Raw genomic sequence first — 22,419 nt, forward strand, 5'->3', positions numbered from 1 at the left:
CCACAGACCAACCTAGTAGTTTTTTTTCTTTCTAAAAATGGCTAGCCTAGTTTTTTTGTGATTTGCCAAGTAAGCCGCTTTGTCAGGCTTGTTGGGCTGCAAATCTTTCAAGATGAGGAGAGCTTCATTCGGCTGGCCGAGAAAATGTCCTATCAGTAATGAGAAATGGGTTGTACATTTTTAAAACACATCAAACCAACAATTAGTTTCAAATTTCTTTTTTTCATTTCAAGATTTTAAATTCCATTGATTTTTATGCATGGACAATTTGTTGGATTTTAGACGGATATACATTTATTTTTAAAATCAGTTTGAATGTGACTCGAAATTTCGGGATTAAAAACTGTTCGGACAGCATCGAAATATGCAAAATTTCATATATGTTTTTAACCATGGCCATAATATGGGCTGTAATGCTAACAAAAACAATATGGGCTCCAAAAACCCTTAAGAATTAGGAAATGGGCTGTAAATTATTAGAAATAATGGCAGATGGGCTGTATGCTGTTTTCCACAGATTTGAGGCTTTCCTAAAAAAGGTTGACGCACAAGCAGTGACAAGTTGGATGTCCATCCAACGGTCATCGTGCTTCTTCAATCTCTGCTCTTCCTTCTTCAGCCGCTGTCGTGGGAATGATTCCGACAATAATAAGGTATAGGGTAACGGAGCATGATCTATCGAGATGCATATGGGTAGCACGGTGGTTTTAGCGAGTTCGGTCCTCTCACGGTGGAGATAACAGCCCTACGTCTCATGCTCTGAAGAGGCTTTGTATTATCTGAGTATGTATCCGGAGATTACATTGTGTGAGAGAAGGAAACGGATCCCATGCCCGAGCTAAGTCCTGAGACTAATGGTGAAAAGAGAGAGAGGTGGAAGAAAAGAGCCCCTTAGTCTAGTGGTGGGGTGGCTTATATAGAGTGCGCCACCCCCTCACCCCTTATGTTACACGGTGGAGCATCAATGCCATAATGCCTGCCCACTACAAAACCGTCATGCTGACTATTGGTCTTTGCATATCCGAGTGAGTTACATGGTCGAGTGGAATGAGCTCATCGAGTGAAGTGCCGTGCTCCGAGTGGTTGTCGCCGTCCGAGTGACTTTCAAGTTGCGGTACATCTGGACGGCGATCTGGCCCAAGGGTCCAGTACAAAGTATACGGTGTCCATGGGTAAGGCCTTTAGGTCAGGCCTGTTACCCTACCCCCAATACATGTCCTCGTCATTAGCCCCCGAATCGGTCGAGGTTGAGCGGGTCGAGTCGAGGTGAATTCCCAGATGAGTCGAGTGCTGCGGAGGCACTTATGAACTCCCTCTGGTCACCCGGTGATCTTATCTCCGCATGTTGCCTTGACGGATTCTAGACTGTATGGTGTCCGAGTGAAATGAGCTCAAACGGGTCCGCAGAGGAGCGTTAAACTCACCTTAAAGCAATTTTTTTGGAGTGATTTGGAGCTGGTCCTGCATTGAGTAACTGATTACTGGAATTTCTTCATGCCTGGAATGTGTCTTTTTTGGTTGTTTGGCCGTCACTCGGACCGGGCGGACCATTCCGAGTGGATACCATTCCAGTGGGGGCACGCTGAGTGCACCCACTGGGTGTAGTCCCAGAGACTGCCGTCGACTGCGGGCAGTCGGCGGGAGTCTTAGAGCATGTCTTTTTCCGCCCGGTCCGAGTGGATACCAACAGTCGGCGAGAGTCTTAGAGCCTGTCTTTTTTGTTGTTTTTCATCACTCGGACTGGTCAGGCCGTACCGAGTGGAGATTACTCAAGTGGGGGCACGCTGAGTGCACCCACTGGGTGTAGTCCCCGAGACCGCCATCGACTGCGGGCAGTCGGCGGGGGTCTGAGAGAACTAAAACTCTTCTTAGATGGTACTGATCGAACTTGTTCTTCTCTGACTTGAAGGTCGAGTAATTCTGAAGCTGGTTTTGCATCGAGCAAAATGTTTCTTTCCGAGTTCTCTTCCAGTGGGGGCATGCTGAGTGCACCCGCTGGGTGTAGTCCCCGAGCCTCTATCGGACTAGATGAGTCGGGCAGAGGGTTTAAGTCTCCTAGTAAACCTCCACGCAGTCGACACGGTAAATATCTTTTAGTCTGAAATTGAGTCAATCAGATGCATCTTCAGGTGCTTGACATGGTAAATAAGCTCAGCCTGGAGCTGAGTCAGTCGGAATGATCTTCGTGCACTCGGCACGGTAAATAAATTCAGCCTGGAACTCAATCAAGCAGGTGAATCTTCATGCTCTCGGCATGGTGAATGAATTCGGCTTTGAAACTGCCGACTGTAGAAAAAAGCCGGACACTCCAAGGAGTAATCGTTCCAGTAGTACTTCTTATATTGACCGTTGGATTTTGTGTGAAAGGGGTATTTGCAAGAGTAAATTGTATCCGTAGAGGAGCTTCGTTTTCACCCTTGTGCATGAAAGGGATATTTGTCCGAGCGGACATGCTTCCCGACTGATCGGGGTATGTTGACTGCAAGGAAAAACTTGGTGGCACTCGTATGTCTCCCGGAGGAGATAGACTAGTGGTCTGACATAGACGTGCTATGAAACCCGAGTGGCGAGGTTAGTGTGTGGGCTGACTCTCCGGAGAGAGGTCACTCATTATCCCAGGGGAACACCGGCACATGCTATCTCTGAGTCCAAGTTTGGGAAACTGACGCCTTGGATCCTAGGATAAGGGTCAAGTGTATCCGTAGAGGAGTGTTGTTTTCACCCTTTGCAGTCTTAAAGATGACTTCAGGTAATGATTTGGGCGATCGTCCAAGTGGACAGTACTACCCTTATAGATTTTCGGCAGACCGAGCATGTATGGTCAGAAGAATATTCCTGATGTGATCAATAGGTTGACCAAATGGCGTAACCCATGAGGGCGACATGGCCCAGGGCTGTGCGAAGCCCCCGAGTGATGCTCGAAAAACATAAGATTGCTACAAAGTGTGATATGAGGTTTGAACATATGAGTAACTTAGTTGTTCCAGTGTTGGGGGTGTAGAGGTGAGGACATGTCCAACTGATGGTGACGCGCGGGGCGGCCGAGGGGCGAGGACGTGTACAACCGAGTGGCGACGCGCGGGGCGGCCGAGTGGTGAAGACGTGCAGATCTGAGTGGCGACGCGTGGGGCGGCCGAGTGGTGAAGACGTGCACAACCGAGTGGCCACGCGTGGGCGGCCGAGTGGTGAAGACGTGCAAATCCGAGTGGCGACGTGTGGGGCGGCCGAGTGATGCTAGGCGAGGTGGCCGAGTGAAGGACTAAGTGTCCAGCCAAGTGGCAAAAATGGTCCTTGAAGGAGTTAGCCAGATGCTTTCAAAGCTGATGTAGTGACGAGGTCGGTGTAGTGTGGCTGCGGCGCAACAAGACCGATGCGACAACTGAGTCTGAGTAGGAACGAAGATGGCGTGCAGAGTGTCTGGGTGATTATGTAATTTGTGAAAGTGACGGATTGAATGTACTTGTTGAAGTGAAGGGTCTGACTGGTGATGAAGTACTCGACCACTTAGGAGAGTGTCATTCCAAATGAGCTGCAGCTCCCGAGTGCGGCGTAGCCCCCGGGCGTACTATAGGCTTCGACAACGGACATGCCAGAATACAAGAAATATATTTTTGAATGGATAATTTGTAATTCATCGAGTCAGCCTCGGGTAAAGATGAGGAGAAGCTTCCGAGTGATGCTCGAAAGAGGCAAACTCGCAGGGAGTGAAGTGTGCAATTTAATTATAAAAGGGACTTATCAGTCTCATGCTTGACGAGGTCTATGTCATTGATATATATGATGAAGAGGATTCCTCTGAGGGGTTGGCCGAATGTGTTTGAAGCCAACAGGTGACAAGGTCGGTGTTGTGGTGCGCTAGGACCGGTACGGTGACCGAGTCCGAGTAGTGATGAAGTTGGCGCATAGGGCCGTCGAGTGATCGCATAACTTGTGTAAAAATTGCACAAGCCAACGAAATAATTTCTCGAGGAAATTTGATGTGTGCTGAAATGATTTGTGTGAATAACACCCATAGACACCCGCTGGGAGTGCAAGGGGCTTGCTGGTTGAGCAGCAAGAGTCTGAGAGAGCGAAGGATCTGTTCGAACTTGTCGAAGCGACGGATCCGACCGAACTCATTGGAGTACTGGCTCAAACAAAATGGAAGTGTAGTGTTTCAACTGAGTTGCAGCCCTGGAGGACCGATGCAAAATCGAAATGAAGAACGACACATGGTGTTCGCGAATGATGTACGCAAAAAATGGAAGCTGGACTCGTGAGTCACATAACCAGTACTAAGTAAGTATGTGAAAATAAGCAGCCGAGCATAGAGGTACACTTGGTGGCGTGGCCTCCGAGTGAACGTGATGTGTGAATTACGGGACAGTCGGGAAGACGGAAATAATAGGATGTAAAATGACTTAGCTGTCTGAAGGCACGCGAGTGGTCGAGTGGTGATGAGGCGATGGTGAAAGTCGACCTTTGTCTTGGTGTCCTTGCGGATAGGAATGGAGCGCACATTATACTTGTGATGCAGCTCCTTGAGTTAGAGGTTTTCTCTTGTCTCAGTCGGATTTTGGCTACTTAGGTGTGTCCTTGGACTGCAGCTAAGCCTCCGAGTGGGAGGCTTGCTCTCCACTTGGTAGGATTTTTCTCAAACTTAGGCGTGTACTGGACTACAGCTAAGCCCCCGAGTGGGAGGGTTGCTCTCCACTCGGTAGGATTTTTTCAAACTTAGGCGAGTACTGGACTGCAGCTAAGCCCCCGAGTGGGAGGTTTGCTCTCCACTCGGTAGGATTTTTTCAAACTTAGGCGAGTACTGGACTGCAGCTAAGCCCCCGAGTGGGAGGTTTGCTCTCCACTCGGTATGATTTTTTCAAACTTAGGCGAGTACTGGACTGCAGCTAAGCCCCCGAGTGGGAGGTTTGCTCTCCACTCGGTAGGATTTTTTCAAACTTAGGCGAGTACTGGACTGCAGCTAAGCCCCCGAGTGGGAGGTTTGCTCTCCACTCGGTAGGATTTTTTCAAACTTAGGCGAGTACTGGACTGCAGCTAAGCCCCCGAGTGAGAGGTTGACTCATCACTCGGTAGGATTTTTCGAACTTAGGCGAAACAGATTCGCAGCTAAGCCCCCGAGTGAGAGGCTGACTCATCACTCGGTAGGATTTCTTGAACTTAGGCGTAACAGATTCGCAGCTAAGTCACCCACTAGGGGATTTTGGTTACAAGTATAAGCAACAACAATTATTTCAGAAAAAACTGTAAAAATCTGTGTGGTGATGAGGTGACCAACCGAAGGCGACGCGCGGGGCGGCCGAGTGGTGATGAGGTGACCAACCGACGGCGACGCGGGGGGGCGGCCGAGTGGTGATGAGGTGACCAACCGATGGCGACGCGCGGGGCGGCCGAGTAGTTATGAGGTGACCAACCGAGTGGCGACGCGCGGGGCGGCCGAGTGGTGATGAGGTGACCAACCGATGGCGACGCGCGGGGCGGCCGCGTGGTTATGAGGTGACCAACCGAGTGGCGACGCGCGGGGCGGCCGAGTGGTTATGAGGTGACCAACCGATGGCGACGCGCGGGGCGGCCGAGTGGTTATGAGGTGACCAACCGATGGCGACGCGCGGGGCGGCCGAGTGGTTATCAGGTGACCAACCGATGGCGACGCGCGGGGCGGCCGAGTGGTTATGAGATGACCAACCGATGGCGACGCGCCGGGCGGCCGAGTGGTTATGAGGTGACCAACCGATGGCGACGCGCGGGGCGGCCGCGTGGTTATGAGGTGACCAACCGAGTGGCGACGCGCGGGGCGGCCGAGTGGTTATGAGGTGACCAACCGATGGCGAGGCGCGGGGCGGCCGAGTGGTTATGAGGTGACCAACCGATGGCGACGCGCGGGGCGGCCGAGTGGTTATGAGCTGACCAACCGATGGCGACGCGCGGGGCGGCCGAGTGGTTATGAGGTGACCAACCGATGGCGACGCGCGGGGCGGCCGAGTGGTTATGAGGTGACGAACCGATGGCGACGCGCCGGGCGGCCGAGTGGTTATGAGGTGACCAACCAATGGCGACGCGCGGGGCGGCCAAGTGGTTATGAGGTGACCAACCGATGGCGACGCGCGGGGCGGCCGGGTGGTTATGAGGTGACCAACCGATGGCGACGCGCCGGGCGGCCGGGTGTTTATGAGGTGACCAACCGATGGCGACGCGCGGGGCGGCCGCGTGGTTATGAGGTGACCAACCGAGTGGCGACACGCCGGGCGGCCGAGTGGTTATGAGGTGACCAACCGATGGCGACGCGCGGGGCGGCCGAGTGGTTATGAGGTGACCAACCGATGGCGACGCGCGGGGCGGCCGAGTGGTTATGAGGTGACCAACCGATGGCGACGCGCGGGGCGGCCGAGTGGTTATGAGGTGACCTACCGATGGCGACGCCCGGGGCGACCGAGTGGTTATGAGGTGACCAACCCATGGCGACGCGCCGGGCGGCCGAGTGGTTACGACGTGACCAACCGATGGCGACGCGCCGGGCGGCCGAGTGGTTATAAGGTGACCAACCGATGGCGACGCGCCGGGCGGCCGAGTGGTTATGAGGTGACCAACCGATGGCGACGCGCGGGGCGGCCTAGTGGTTTTGAGGTGACCAACCGATGGCGACGCGCGGGGCGGCCGAGTGGTTATGAGGTGACCAACCGATGGTGACCCGCGGGGCGGCCGAGTGGTTATGAGGTGACCAACCGATGGCGACGCGCGGGGCGGCCGAGTGGTTATGAGGTGACCAACCGATGGCGACGCGCGGGGCGGCCGAGTGGTTATGAGGTGACCAACCGATGGCGACGCGCCGGGCGGCCGAGTGGTTATGAGGTGACCAACCGATGGCAACGCGCGGGGCGGCCGAGTGGTTATGAGGTGACCAACCGAGTGGCGACCTGCGGAGCGGACGAGTGGTGTACACGCGTCCCGCGGAATGGCGACGCGCAGAGCGTCCGGGTGATGTAGACGCGTGCCGCGGAGTGAACGATGCGTGGAGCGTTGGAGTGAAGTAAACGCGTGCCACAGAGTGACGATGAGCGGGATATCCGAGTGACATAGACGCGTCCCGCAAAGTGGTGACGCGCGGGGCGTCCGAGTGGTTGCTGGACCAAAACGTCTTTGTCGGACTGTCGTAGTGGTTTGTTAACCATCCGAGTAAATTCGTCCGAGCATGCATGCGAATCATTCGAGTGGACGGTCGTTCAAGTGTGCTTTAGTTCCATCCGAGTGAACCTGGGTTCGAACAGAAAAGGGACTGTTAAGCAATTGTACAGTAATTTAAGAATTAAATTGTAAAATGATCAGAAATGTTAAGGCCCTTAATCCTCTGTCGAGTGAAAAGGTGGATCGATCAAGTGAACCATAGTTGGGCTGCGATCCGGTCGCCACACCATCAGTCAAGAGGAATAAATGACGAGTTAGTCAATCGACGTTGCTCATCTCAGTAAGCCTGCAAGTTAGTACATCCACGAATATTGTTTTGTTGGACTAAGTGTCCCTGCATGGATTGCTATTGTGCAAGGATTAAAGACCAGGATGGTTATGCATGCATGCATAATTAACCGGCATGGGAACGGGGGAAGTTTTGGCTGCAGTAAATAGGTAATTGGTGCTGAAAAATGCTCACCTAAATGGCCACTTAATGAGGTGATTAACTTAACGAAATGGTAACTGGCCCATAAATTGCACTTGGGTCAAGTACGTTTGTGCATGCATGCACTAGCACTACCATACGGGAGTGCACGGAAGCGTGCCTGGGTCAACCCGGGTGAAGCATGCAAAGATACGTGCATGCGCGACATAACTTTCTGGTACGGACGCATCTGGCAGTAATTACGCATAACGGGGCACGCAAAGAGACTGTGTATATCGAAAGAGAGAGCACGCCCTGTGCAGAAGAAAAGAGGAGGTGGAGCACCGTGCGATGACCATTAATTGGCCGCCGTAATTAGGCACTCACTCCATGGAGTAACTTGCGTTGGAGGAAATCCATACCTAACTAGCCGCTTAATGAGGCGATCACCTCAACGAAACGGCCAACCCACCGCACAGAGAATTATGAGGCTTAGGTTATGTAATAAGGGATTGTGGGGTACATACTCTCCGATGTAGACGACGCAGACGAAGGAAAGTAGGAGACGCAGGTGGCAGGGCAACACGTGCTACCGGCGATGTAGGCAAGGGCCAGCGAGCGCGCCACCTAGCGGCACGTGTGGCACAGGGCCACCGAGCGCACCGCAAGGCGGGCGAGCACGTGTAGCACTTCACCGCTCCAATGGTTGGACGGGTACGATTTCCTCTCCCACTCGTCCGCATGTGCACCGGCCATGCGCGAGAGAGCGGCGACGGCGTTTGCAGACGAGATCGAAGATGACGAGCCAATGGCGTAGAAGCGCAGCGTGATTGAAGAAATAACCAACCACATCATGGCTCGATAGACGCCAGGCCCCACGGTGGGCGCCAACTATCGTGGGAACAATTCCGACAATAATAAGGTATAGGCTAACGGAGCATGATCTATCGATATGCATATGGGTAGCACGGTGGTTTTAGCGAGTTCGGGCCTCTCACGGTGGAGATAACAGCCCTACATCTCGTGCTCCAGAGAGGCTTAGTATTATCTGAGTATGTATCCGGAGATTACAATGTCTGAGAGAAGGAAACGGATCCCATGCCCGAGCTAAGTCCTGAGACTAATGGTGAAAAGAGAGAGAGGTGGAAGAAAAGAGCCCCTTAGTCTAGTGGTGGGGGTGGCTTATATAGAGTGCTCCACCCCCTCACCCCTTATGTTACACGGTGGAGCATCAATGCCATAATCCCTGCCCACTACAAAACCGTCATGCTGACTATTGGTCTTTGCATATCCGAGTGAGTTACACGGTCGAGTGGAATGAGCTCGTCGAGTGAAGTGCCGTGCTCCGAGTGGTTGTCGCCGTCCGAGTGACTTTCAAGTTGCGGTACATCTGGACGGCGATCTGGCCCAGGGGTCCAGTACAAAGTATATGGTGTCCATGGGTAAGTCCTTTAGGTCAGGCCTGTTACCCTACCCCCAATACATGTCCTCGTTAGCCGCTCAAACAAGCACCGGCGGGACTGCCTGCTCCCTCCTCCCCGCGGCCGGTTGTGCTACCGTGCAGGCCTCACCGCCCCATCGTACTCCCATCGCTGGCCTAGCCATCCCTCTACTCACCCACACCTGATGTTATTCTCCGGCTACGGTAGACGAACCAGTAAACCCTGGTCCGCCTAATTAACTGTTGAAAGTGCAACTAATCCCCGGGTGATTTTGGTAATTCATAACATATAGCTCATTGAACTAATGTCCATTCAAGATTAATGTTTCAGAAAGTTCAATGATTGGTATGGCATGGACTAGAGATGTGGACCCCTCAAAATGCTAAGGACACATATTGGCAAAAGTTCAAGACTCTACTTTTTCATTTTAGTGATCCAAGATCACATTGAGTCCATAGGAAAAGCCAATACTATTAAAAGGGGATGAGGTGTTGCTTAATGGCTTGCTTGCTCAAAATGCTTAATGATATGCTCCAAAAGCCCTCAACCACTTTCTCATTTCCACATATGTCCTAAACCTAAAGTCAAACTCGGCCCCACCGATTTGATCTATCCGGCGCCACTAAGTCACTTGACATAGCCATTGCCAGAAACCCTAATCAGTTTGGTCTTACTGATAGGGATCTCGGTCTCACCGAGATGGGATTGCAAACTCTCTGTTTCCATTTGTAATATTTCTGTCTAACCGAGATGAGCGATCGGTCCCACTGAGTTGGCAATGCAAACTCTCTGTTTCCTTTTCATAATGTTTCAGTCTCACCGAAATGAGCGATTGGTCCCACCGACTTTGCCTGGCCAAGTCTCTGTTTGCTTATTACTGAAATTAGTCTCACCGAGTTCATGTGATCGGTCTCACCGAGATGAGGTTTCGCCCTAACCCTAGCGCATCGGTCTCACCGAGTTGGTATTGTCGGTCACACCGAAAAGCCTAACGTTCACATTTTGAACCAGGTCGGTCCCACCGAGTTTGGTAAAATGTGTGTAACAATTTATTTTGTGTGGAGGCTATATATACCCCTTGTAACACCCCGGATGTAATTTACCTTATATGTATCCCAACTCTTGCCGTTTCCGGCCTAAGTTATTTTTATTTTCCTCGGGTTCAGGTTTTTGTCTCCGCGTGTTTTTGCCTTTGTCATGCATCTCATATCATGTCATCATGTGCATTGCATTTGCATACGTGTTCGTCTCATGCATCCGAGCATTTTCCCCGTTGTCCGTTTTGCATTCCGGCGCACCTATCTCCTCCGGTGCCCCTTTCTACCTCTTTTCATGTGTGGGGGTTAAACATTTCCGGATTGGACCGAGACTTGTCATGCAGCCTTGGTTTACTACCGGCAGACCGCCTGTCAAGTTTCGTGCCATTTGGACTTTGTTTGATACTCCAACGATTAACCGAGGGACCGAGAAGGCCTCGTTTGTGTTGCAGCCCAACACCCTTCCAATTTGGCCCAAAACCCACCAAAAACCATTCCATCATCTAGAGCGTTCGATCATGATCGCGTGGCCGCAAACCGTGCTCAATTTGGAGCTCCCTAGCTCCCTCTACGCCTATATATAGATCCCCTCTCGAAATCACGGGTCTTCTTCCCCCGAAACCCTAATTTTCCCTCCTCCGTGCACCGGACGTGTCCGGCCCGCGCCGGACAATGTCCGCCGCCACCGCCGCCCAACCAGGCCGCGCCACCTGTCTCGGGGAGGGACCGCATCGCCGCCGACCGTGCCAGGCCCGCGAGGCCCGCGCGCGGCCCTCCCCGCCGCCGAGCCGGGCCTGAGGCGCCCGCCCGCGCTGCCTCATCCCCTTCCCCGCGCCGCCGCCGCCCGGTGCACCGTGCGCCGCCCCGCCATCGCCGGAGCGCCCTGCCGCCGCCTCGTCGCCGGTGGTCGTCGCCACCAACGTCTCCGCCGCCCGACCCGCTCGCCGACCGCGCCGCCCTCGCGCCCCGCGCCGGCCGGCCGGCCTTCTCCTCGGCGCACCCCGGCGTCCTCCTCCTCCGGCCGGTGAGCCGCGCCGCCGCGAGCTTCTTCCCCGACGAACCTCGGACCTCGGCAGCCGTGCAGCTATAGTGCGCTCGGATCTGGATCTCAGATCTAAAATCCAGACGGTTGACTTTTTCCCTACAAACCCTAATTTTATGCAAACTTTGGCATGTTATATCTCTGCATCCGTAGCTCCGATTTGTGCGTGTAGCATATCTAAATGTTTGCCTCGACGAGTACATCGTTTCGTCTCATTGCATCATTTTCATATGAGCTCATCTTGATGCCCGAAATGCTGTTGGAAGACGGCTATGTGATAAACTTGGCAGATCTATTTCATCAAATAGCTTTTTGTCATTTTTGTCATGATTAATGTGTGCATGATATGCTCCTGAGCTCTACATCTGTTTTGTTATATGCCATGTCATCTTTACAGAGGTGCTTACCATGTATTTTTGTGATATTTGTGGTGACTAGCACAAGCTTGCAAATTAGCGTAATCGGTAATGCTGTTTTGTCCTGAATTTGTCGTCATGCCATATGTTCATGTTGTTTCCTAGTGATCCGTGGCTCTTTTGAGGATGATCAGTAAGGATGACTTGTTAACATTGTGGTGCTCTATCCATCCATGTCTTTGTTTGCATTTATGGAGCACCCTAGCTTGAGTCAATCGAGCTCTACTTTTGCTATATCGTGAATCCTGGCAGATTGTTGACATGATTAGCGATTTTGCCGAGGATGTTGCTATTGATCCGTGCATGCTATGTTGTTGTTCTTTCCATGTCTAGTTTCTATGCTATGTATTCTTGATGGGTGTATGCTTAGTTTGTCATGCCATGCTCTTTAGTGAGTGCATCGAGCTCGCAAACATGCCTAGTCGTTAACTGATTTGCATGCTCCAGTTTTTCACTAAGTCTGAGATCTGTTTATGTTTTTGCCATGTTCACATGCTTGCAATTGTATTTTCTGATCCCTTTTGGCTCAAGGTCACTAAGGGACTTTTGTTAAGTGATTTGAGTAGCTTCATGCCATGCCTTGATTTGCCATGTTAAGTTCCTGTAGCATGTAGTTTTCATGCTCTAAAGTGTGCTTCATGATGTTAAATTCCAGACTTGTGTTAATTTCACTAAGTCTGAAACCTGTTATCATTTGCACTTTTGCCATGCTTTTTTGAACCTGTTAATGGATGAATTAGCCGTAGCTCAGTGTTCATCTTTTGTCAAGCATCATGAGTGGATCCCTGCCATGTATTTTGTTGTCATGTTTGAGTACTGTAGCATATTTATTTTGATGCATTTAGTTGGTCACTTGCTGATTATCGCAGAGCGGTGCCATATTTGCTTTGCTTGCCATTTCCAATCCGTGCATCCGATTCTGGTGTTCTTTATATCTATTTCAACCGAAATCACCTCACCTTTCTAGGAGAGAATTCCTTATTTGGCCCTTTCTTAAATTTTGCTTCCCTATTTGGCCTAAAATAAAATTGTCTTCCCTATTTGACACCTAAAGTAATTTTCATTCCTTATATGACACTTCCGTCCATTTTAGGCACTAACAGGATTAAGTGTGACATGAAAAGACTATTTTGCCCCTAGTGCATTGTGTCACTATCTTGGATGTAGTTAAAAGTCAATCAGTTCACCCATGTTTTAGGGACATTGAACAGATGTTGCGCATGTATATGTATACTCCAATATTTTGTTTCTTTTTTTTGCGAAGAAATATTTTGTTTCTTAGGTAAACTTGTATGTGCGCCTAAAAGCCATACAATACATCTATGATTACTTTTTTTACAGATAAATACAGTGCCATATAAATACTTTCCGGTGAGAAGCATGTGCTTTTGGACGAGACGTAGCTTGTAATACAGTCGAGTACTTTCCGGGGAGATGTAGTACGAGCTTACTTTCCGGCCGCGGGAGCATGTCGCTCTCATTAATCTCTTCATTGCCTTTTTCTCACAGTATACAAGTTATCATATATATATATAGTAGTAGTATATAACTAGCTTATATAGGATTTAGTTGTATGTGACTGTGTAATTCTATACTTTGCAACGTGTAATCAAATCCAGGACAAAGTGCTAATTGGAGGATTTAGTGGTATGTGACTATGTGTAATACTGTGCTTCAGAACATGTTGAACTAATCAAAATATGGTACTGTACTGATCATAGATGTGTTAGTACAAATTCTATGGATGTTTTGTACGGCTTTTACACACACAGACCAGATTCCCTAAGACAAAATAGTGGAGCATACATATACATGTGTAGCATCCTTTAATTAAACATCCCTAAAACATGGATATACTTATTGCTCTTTTACTTCACACTGGACAGTTACAAAATGTATTAGGGGGGAAATAGTCCTTTCATCTCACAGTTAACACCATTAGTGTCTAAAATGGACAAAAATGTCACATAAGGAACAAAAATTACTTTACGTGTCAAATAAGGAAGAAATTTTATTTTGGGCCAAAAAAGGAAGCAAATTTTAAGAAAGGGCCAAATAAGGAATTCTCTCCCTTTCCAGTGGCACTCTTGGATTTCCAAGTTGAGACCAGGTTCAATCATTCCTTGTCAAATCTCGCATATGCATCACATATCGCATCCCGCATATCATACCATGTTTGCGTCATGTTGTTTGAGCTTTGCACGTGGTTGATTGTGTTCCGTTTTCTTGTTGTTCTTGTTTGGGTAGAGCCGAGAGACGAGTTCTTGAACGAGGGGCCCGTTGAGTTCGCTTACGAGGATCAAGTCAACTCTGACAACTTTGCAGGCAAGATGATCATACCCTCGAAATCACTTCTATCTTTGCTTCCTAGATGCTCGCTCTTTTGTTGTGCCTATGCTACGATACCTACCACTTTCTTATCATGCCTCCCAAGTTGCCATGTCAAACGTCTAACCCACCATGTCCAAGCAAACCGTTGATTGGCTATGTCACCGCTTTGCTCAGCCCCTCTTATAGCGTTGCTAGTTGCAGGTGAAGATTGGAGTTCATTCCTTGTTGGAACCTTGTTTATTGTTGGGATATCACCATATTATCTTGTTTATCTTAATGGACCTATATACTTGGTAAAGGGTGGAAGGCTCGGCCTTTTGCCTAGTGTTTTGTTCCACTCTTCCTGCCCTAGTTTCCGTCATATCGGTGTTATGTTCCCGGATTTTGTGTTCCTTACACGGTTGGGTTATAATGGGAACCCCTTGACAGTTCGCCTTGAATAAAACTCCTCCAGCAAGGCCCGACCTTGGTTTTACCATTCACCACCTAGCCTTTTTCCCTTGGTTTCGCGGACTCAAGGGTAATCTTTATTTTAAACCCCCGGGCCAGTGTTTCTCTAAGTGTTGGTCCAACCCAGAGCACCGTGCGGGGCCGTCCCTTGGCAACTTGGGTTACGTTGGCTCCCGTATGCTTAGCTTATCCGATGTGCCCTGAGAACGAGATATGTGCAGCTCCTATCGGGATTTGTCGGCACAGCGGGTGGTCTTGCTGGACTTGTTTTACCATTGTCGAGGATGTCTTGTAACCGGGATTCCGAGTCTGATCGGGTCTTCCCGCTAGAAGGAATATCCTTCGTTGACCATGAGAGCTTGTGATGGGCTAAGTTGGGACACCCCTGCAGGGATTTGAACTTTCAAAAGCCGTGCCCGCGGTTATGGGCAGATGGGAATTTGTTAATGTCCGGTTGTAGATAACATCAAACTTAACTTAATTAAAATGGATCTACCGCGTGTGTAACCGTGATGGTCTCTTCTCGGCGGAGTCCGGGAAGTGAACACGGTGTTGGAGTAATGTTTGACGTAGGTTGTTCTAGGATCACTTCTTGATCATAGTTGTTCGACCGTGATTTTGCCTCCTCTTCTCGCTCTCATTTGCGTATGTTAGCCACCATATATGCTAGTCGCTTGCTGCAGCTCCACATCAAACCTTGCCTTACCTATAAGCTTAAATAGTCTTGATCACGAGGGTGCGAGATTGCTGAGTCCCCATGACTCACAGTTTACTTCCAAAACCAGATGCAGGGACCGATGATACTGTTCCAGACGATGCGCTTGAGCTCAAGTGGGAGTTCGATGAAGACTCTCGTCGTTACTATGTGTCTTTCGCAAATGATCAGTAGTGGTGCCCAGTTGGGGCGATTGGGGACTTTGTCGCATGTGGGGGTTGATCTTTATTTTGGTACCGTAGTCGGACCATGAGTGTATTGGATGATTGTAATGTTATTCATGTATTTGTGTGACGTGGCGAGTGTAAGCCAACTATGTATCCTTTCCCCTTTTATCTATTTACATGGGTTGTTGTGAAGATTACCTCACTTGCGACATTGCTTTCAATGCGGTTATGCCTCTAAGTCGTGCTTCGACACGTAGGAGATATAGCCGCATCGAGGGCGTTACACCCCTCCACCCTCCTCTCCATTAGTGAGAGAGCCATCAGAACGTGCCTACACTTCCACTACTCATTTTCTGAGAGAGAACCACCTACTCATGTGTTGAGACCAAGACATTCCAATCCAACCACAAGAATCTTGATCTCTAGCCTTCCCCAAGTTGCTTTCCACTCAAACCATCTTTCCACCATATCCAAATCTGTGAGAGAGAGTTGAGTGTTGGGGAGACTATCATTTGAAGCACAAGAGCAAGGAGTTCATCATCAACACACCATCTATTACCTTTTGGAGAGTGGTGTCTCCTAGATTGTTTAGGTGTCACTTGGGAGCCCCCATCAAGATTGCGGAGTTGAACCAAGGAGTCTGTAAGGGCAAGGAGATCACCTATTTCGTGAATATCTACCCAAGTGAGGATGTCCTTCGTGGGCGATGGCCATGGTGGGATAGACAAGGTTGCTTATTCATGGACCCTTCGTGGGTGGAGCCCTCCGTGGACTCACACAATCGTTACCCTTCGTGGGATGAAGTCTCTGTCAACGTGGATGTACGATAGCACCACCTATCGGAACCACGCAAAAAATCTCCGTGTCTACATTGCCTTTGCTCCCTCCAAACTCCTCCCCTTTACCTTCATATGCAATGATTTTCATTCCGGTGCTATACTCTTAGAATTGCATCTGTAGGTTGATTGCTTGACTTGTGTTAAGTTGCTAAAATCTGCCAAGACATAAAATTGGGAAAAGGCTAGATTTTTATTTGGTAAAGTAGTCTAATCACCCCCTTCTAGACATACTTTCGATCCTACAAGTGGTATCAAAGCTTTGATCTCCATTTGCGTTGATTTCCATAGCTTTGGTGATCATAGCCTTGGTTTCACAACCTAGGAGAGTATGGCGTCTAGTGAGGGAAATTACCACCGTAGTGGTCCTTACTTTATGGTATTAATTTTGCTTGTTGGAAGCATAAGATGAAAATGCATATTTTCTTGGACATAACCTCGCCGTTTGGGCTATTGTGTGTATTGTCTTGCAAGGTGAATTTTTCGATGGAAGGGAACCGAATCATGAAACAACCACTAAAGAATTAAAGATGTTGCAATACAATGCTCAAGCTTGTGATATCCTCTTCAATGGATTGTTCCCCAAAGAATTCAACAAAGTCAGCCGTGTTGACAATGCAAAGGATATTTGGGATACTTTGATTGATATGCACGAAGGTACCAACTCTGTCAAGGAATCCAAGTTGGATGTGCTTCAAAGTCAGCTTGACAAGTTCAAAATGAAGGATGGTGAAGGTGTCGCTGAAATGTACTCTAGGCTTGCTCTCATCACAAATGAGATTGCCAGCTTAGGAAGTGAAGGGATGACTGATAGATTCATCATCAAGAAGATCCTAAGAGCCTTGGATGGAAAATATGACACCGTGTGCACATTGATCCAAATGATGCCCAATTACAAAGATCTCAAGCCAACGGAAGTCATTGGTAGAATTGTTGCTCATGAGATGTCACTCAAGGACAAATAACAGCTTCACAACAAGTCAAGTGGTGATTACAAAGCTTCATGTGATGCTCCTACATCATCAAGTGAGAAACAATTGTTCAATGAGGAATTGAGCCTAATGGTGAAGAACTTCAACAAGTTCTACAAGAGTAGAAGCAAAGAAAGAAGTTCCAAGTCAAGGTCCTACAATGACAAAAGATCTTCAAGTCGTGATCACAATTGCTAAAATTGTGGAATACCCGGACACTACTCAAGTGAGTGTACGACTCCCTGATGTCGCTTGAAGCTACATCGGTATTTCCCCTAAGAGGAAGGGATGATGCAGCACAACGGCGGTATGTATTTCCCTCAGATGTGAAACCAAGGTTATCGAACCAGTAGCAGAACCAAGCAACACAACGTAAACATCGCATGCACACAAATAACAACTTCTCGCAACCCAACGTGTTAAAGGGGTTGCCAATCCCTTTCGGGGTACGACGCCTTAAGATAGGCAAACGGACGTGAGGTAAATTTGTAGTAGATTGATAGATCGAACGCCAAATAAAATAAATAATGATAAATTGCAGCAAGGTATTTTTGTATTTTTGGTTTAGTAGATCTGAAAATAAATGCAAAGGAAAAGTAGATCACAAAGGAAAATATATGAGAAAGAGACTCGGGGGCCGTAGGTTTCACTAGTGGCTTCTCTCGAGAAAAATAGCAAACGGTGGGTGAACAAATTACTGTTGGGCAATTGATAGAACTTCAAATGCTCATGATGATATCTAGGCAATCATCATTACATAGGCATCACATCCAAGATTAGTAGACCGACTCCTACCTGCATCTACTACAATTACTCCACACATCGACCGCTATCCAGCATGCATCTAGTGTATTAAGTTCATGGAGAAACGGAGTGATGCAATAAGACGATGACATGATGTATACAAGACCTATCTATGTAGAGATAGACCCCATCGTTTTATCCTTAGTAGCAACGATACATATGTGTTGGTTCCCCTTCTATCACTGGGATCAAGCCCCGTAAGATCGAACCCACTACAAAGCACCTCTTCCCATGGCAAGATAAATAGATCAAGTTGGCCAAACAAAACCCAAATATCAGAGAAGAAATACGAGGCTATAATCAATCATGCATAAAAGAGATCAAGGAAACTCAAATAATTTCATGGATATAAAAAGATAGATCTGACCATAAACTCAAAGTTCATCGATCCCAACAAACACACCGCAAAAGAGTTACATCATATGGATCTACAAGAGACCATTGTATTGAGAATCAAGAGAGAGAGAGAGAGAGAGAGAGGAAGCCATCTACCTGCTAAGTACGGACCCGAAGGTCTACAAAGAACTACTCACGCAGCATCGGAGAGGCACCAATGGAGGTGGTGAACCGCATCCGAGGATGGTGTCTAGATTGGATCTGGTGGTTCTGGACTCTGCGGTGGCTAGATCAATATTTTGACGACTCCCCTAGGGTTTTGGGAATATTGGGATAATTATAGAGTAAAGAGTCTGTCCAGGGGCACTTGAGGTGGGCACAACCCACCATGGCGTGCCCTAGTGGGTTGTGCTCTCCTCGGAGCACCCCCGAGGCGCAGCCAGGGCCCATTATGTTCCTTCTGGTCCAAATTTTTTTCCGTAAAGTTTCGTTGCGTTTGGACTCCATTTGGTATTGATTTTCTACAATGTAAAAAACATGGAAAAAAAACTGCAACTGGCACTTGGCACTATGTCAATAGATTAGTAACCAAAAATGATATAAAATGACTATAAAATGATTATAAAACATCCAAGATTGATAATATAAAAACATGGAACAATTAGAAATTATAGATACGTTGGAGATGAACCAGCATCCCCAAGCTTAACTCCTACTCGTCCTCGAGTAGGGAAGTGATAAAAACAGAATTTTTGATGTGGAATGCTACCTGACATGTCATATCATATTCTTTCTGTATAGCATGGACATTTGGACTTTTATATTGTTCAAAGCAATAGTCTAGTTTTGATATGATAATTTAAATACTCAAGCATATCAACAAACAACCATGTCTTTGGAAATATCAACGCTAAAATAAGTTATGCCTAGCCCATCTGCTCAACCATTGATCCATTCATGAAACACACTCGCATATTAGCTACACCCAATACTCAAGTACGATCATATTGCCTCGTAGTTGGTGATTTTATAAGAGAAGATGGAGACTCAAATTCAAAAATAAAAATTGCATAAAGTAAAAGAAAGGTCCTTCGTAGAGGGAAGTAGGGATTTGTAGAGGTGCCAGAGCTCAAAGAGAAAAAACATAGAGACAAAAGCATTTTGGGAGGTGTATCCATCCCACCAACGAAAACGACTTAGAGTTCCCAATACTTTCCATGCTTAGATATATCATAGGCGGTTCCCACACAGAAAATAACATTTATTCCTTTTTCCACCATACTTTAACTTTCCATGGCTAACCGTATCCACGGGTGCCCTCCATACCAACACTTTCTAAGGAATTTATTATTTGACAACATAAAGTAAATTCATTTTTCATCTCGGGACTGGGCATCCCTAATACCTTTGCCTTACTCTCGTGCAATGACAAGTGAATAAACACTCACCATGAGAATAACACATCTAGCATGGAAAATATTAGCCACCCTCACCGCTCCGCGAGCTAAATGAACACACAAAAGAGAAGTATATTTTGAAAATTAGAGATGACACATGCAAATTTGCTTAGAACGGCAAAAGAATACTGCATATAGGTACATATAGTGGACTCATGTGGCAAAACTGGGTTAAAGGTTTTCGGATGCGCAAGTAGAGATCATACTTAGTGCAAAATGAAGGCTAGCAAAAGATTGAGAAGCAACCAAGCAAGAAACGGATAATCTCATAAGCAAGCATTAAGCATAATTAACACCAAATAATGCACCACAAGTAGGATATAATTTCATTGCATTAGTATTGACTTTCGTGCTTGCATAGGGAATCACAAACCTTAACACCAATATTCTTACTAAAGCATAATTACTTATCAACATAACTCACATATCACATCATCATATCTCAAAACTATTAGTAAGAATCAAGTCTATTTTGTCCAATGATCTTCATGATAGTTTTTATTATATACTTCTTGGATATCTATCACTTTGGGACTAATTTTCATGTGTTGCTTTTCATAAGCTCAAACAAATATAAGTGAAGATCATGAGCATAATATTTCTTCCTTGCTCTCAAAATAATTTAAGTGAAGCAAAAGAGAATTTCTTGAAAATTTTACTAACTCTCAAATAAATCTAAGTGAAGCAAGAGAGCATTTCTTCAAAAATACTAAAGCACACCATGCTCAAAAAGATATAAGTGAAGCACTAGAGCAAGTCCATAGCTCATAAAAATTTAAGTGAAGCATAGAGAGCAATTGTAACAAGTCATGACATAATGTTGGCTCTCTCAAATAGGTGTTTCCAGCAAGGGATCAAGACTTAAAACACAAACTAAAACAAGCAAAGTCTCATATCATACAAGACGCTCCAAGCAAAACACATACTATGTGACGAATAAAAATATAACTTCGAGTAAAATACCGATGGTCGTTAGAAGAAAGAGGGATGCCACTCGGGGCATCCCCAAGATTAGTTGGTTGCTCATTTTTGGATAATAGCTTGGGATGCCTGGGCATCCCCAAGCTTAGGATCTTCTACTCCTTATTCTTTCATCCATCATAAGATAACCCAAAACTTGAAAACTTCAATCAGACAAAACTCAACAAAACCTTCATAAGATTCGTTAGTGTAAGAAAGCAAATCACTACTATAAGTACTGTGCCAAACCAATTCATATTTTTTTGCATTATATATATTGTATTCCAACTTTTGTATGGCAAAAACTCATCAAAGAAAACCATAGAGCCATCAAAGTAAGCACAGAACGCAAAGAAAACAGAATCTGTCAAAATAGAACAATTTGTAGAAATCTGACTATTTTGAATACTTCTGTAACTCCAAAAATTCTAAAAGAATAGGACAACCTGGGAAATTTGTATATTGATCTACTGCAGGTGGAATGGGTATTTTATGACTCTCTACTAAAACATGATAAATGTTTTTGTGATCATAAAAGTTTCTGTTTTTTCAGCAAGATCAAACAAATATCACCCAAGAAGATCCTAAAGGATTTACCTGGCACAAACACTAATTAAAACATAAAAACACAATAATAACAGTATAATAATTGTTCTAACACTCAAAAAAGGAAGCAAAAGCAAAAATAAATTTTAGTCATTGGGTTGCCTCCCAACAAGCGCTATAGTTTTACGCCCTTAGCTAGACATAAAGCAAGGATCTAAGTTTTGTCATCTGATGTTTTCGCAACTTTTGTAAGGGTTTTCTCAAACCCTGGAGCCCCTTTACGCTTCCCTAGATTCTCTAGAAAATAAATCATCTTCAGACCAAAAATATCCAATCGCTTGCTGCAAAGAGTAATCAAGGTATTCATGCGATTGATACTGCCATTGAGATGTTTGTGGGGTTCGTTATATTGTTGTAATTCAACCATGTGTTTATGAAAATCACCAAGTTTGTCCAGTATTTGAACTCCCTCTGGGGTGAAAGTAAACCCCTACTTTTGAGGAGGAATCCCCAAAATTCCTTCTAAAATTTCATAGGAAGTATTGGCATCAAGCTCAATAAAATCCCCTTTAGCGGCAAAATCTAGGAGTTGTCTATGATGCAAAGCCAATCCCATGTAAAAATTACGAAGCAAGACCTAAGCGTCCCCCTTTAAATTAGAAATGCGATAAGATTCCATAAGCCTATACCAAGCATCTTTCAAATTTTCTCCTTGTCTTTGCTTGAAGTAAAGTACTTCAAAATCTGGTGCCAAAGGAGGAGTAGGAATTCTAGCCATTAAGACTAGGAAGCAAGAAAAAGGATAGATCTAGCAAGAAAACGGTGAACGGAAAAGAGGGGCGAATAAAACGACAAATTTTTGTGAAGTGGGGGAGAGGAAAATGAGAGGCAAATGGAAAATAATGTAAATTGCGAGGAGATGAGATTTGTGATTAGGAACCTGGTATATATTGAAGATCCTCCCCATCAACGGCGCCAAAAATTCCTTTTGATGTCGCTTGAAGCTATGTCGGTATTTCCCCAAAGAGGAAGGGATGATGCAGCACAGCGGTGGTAGGTATTTCCCTCAGATGTGAAACCAAGGTTATCGAACCAGTAGGATAACCAAGCAACACAACGTAAATAGCACCTGCACACAAATAACAACTTCTCACAACCCATGTGTTAAAGGGGTTGTCAATCCCTTTTGGGGTACGGCACCTCAAGATAGGCAAATAGACGTGAGGTAAATTTGTAGTAGATTGATAGATCGAACGCCAAATAAAATAAATAAGGATAAATTGGAGCAAGGTATTTTTGTATTTTTGGTTTAGTAGATCTAAAA

The sequence above is a fragment of the Triticum urartu genome, chromosome 1A (assembly GCF_056163025.1).
Source record: "Triticum urartu cultivar PI428250 chromosome 1A, HENAU_Tu73, whole genome shotgun sequence".
Classification (NCBI taxonomy): Eukaryota; Viridiplantae; Streptophyta; class Magnoliopsida; order Poales; family Poaceae; genus Triticum; species Triticum urartu.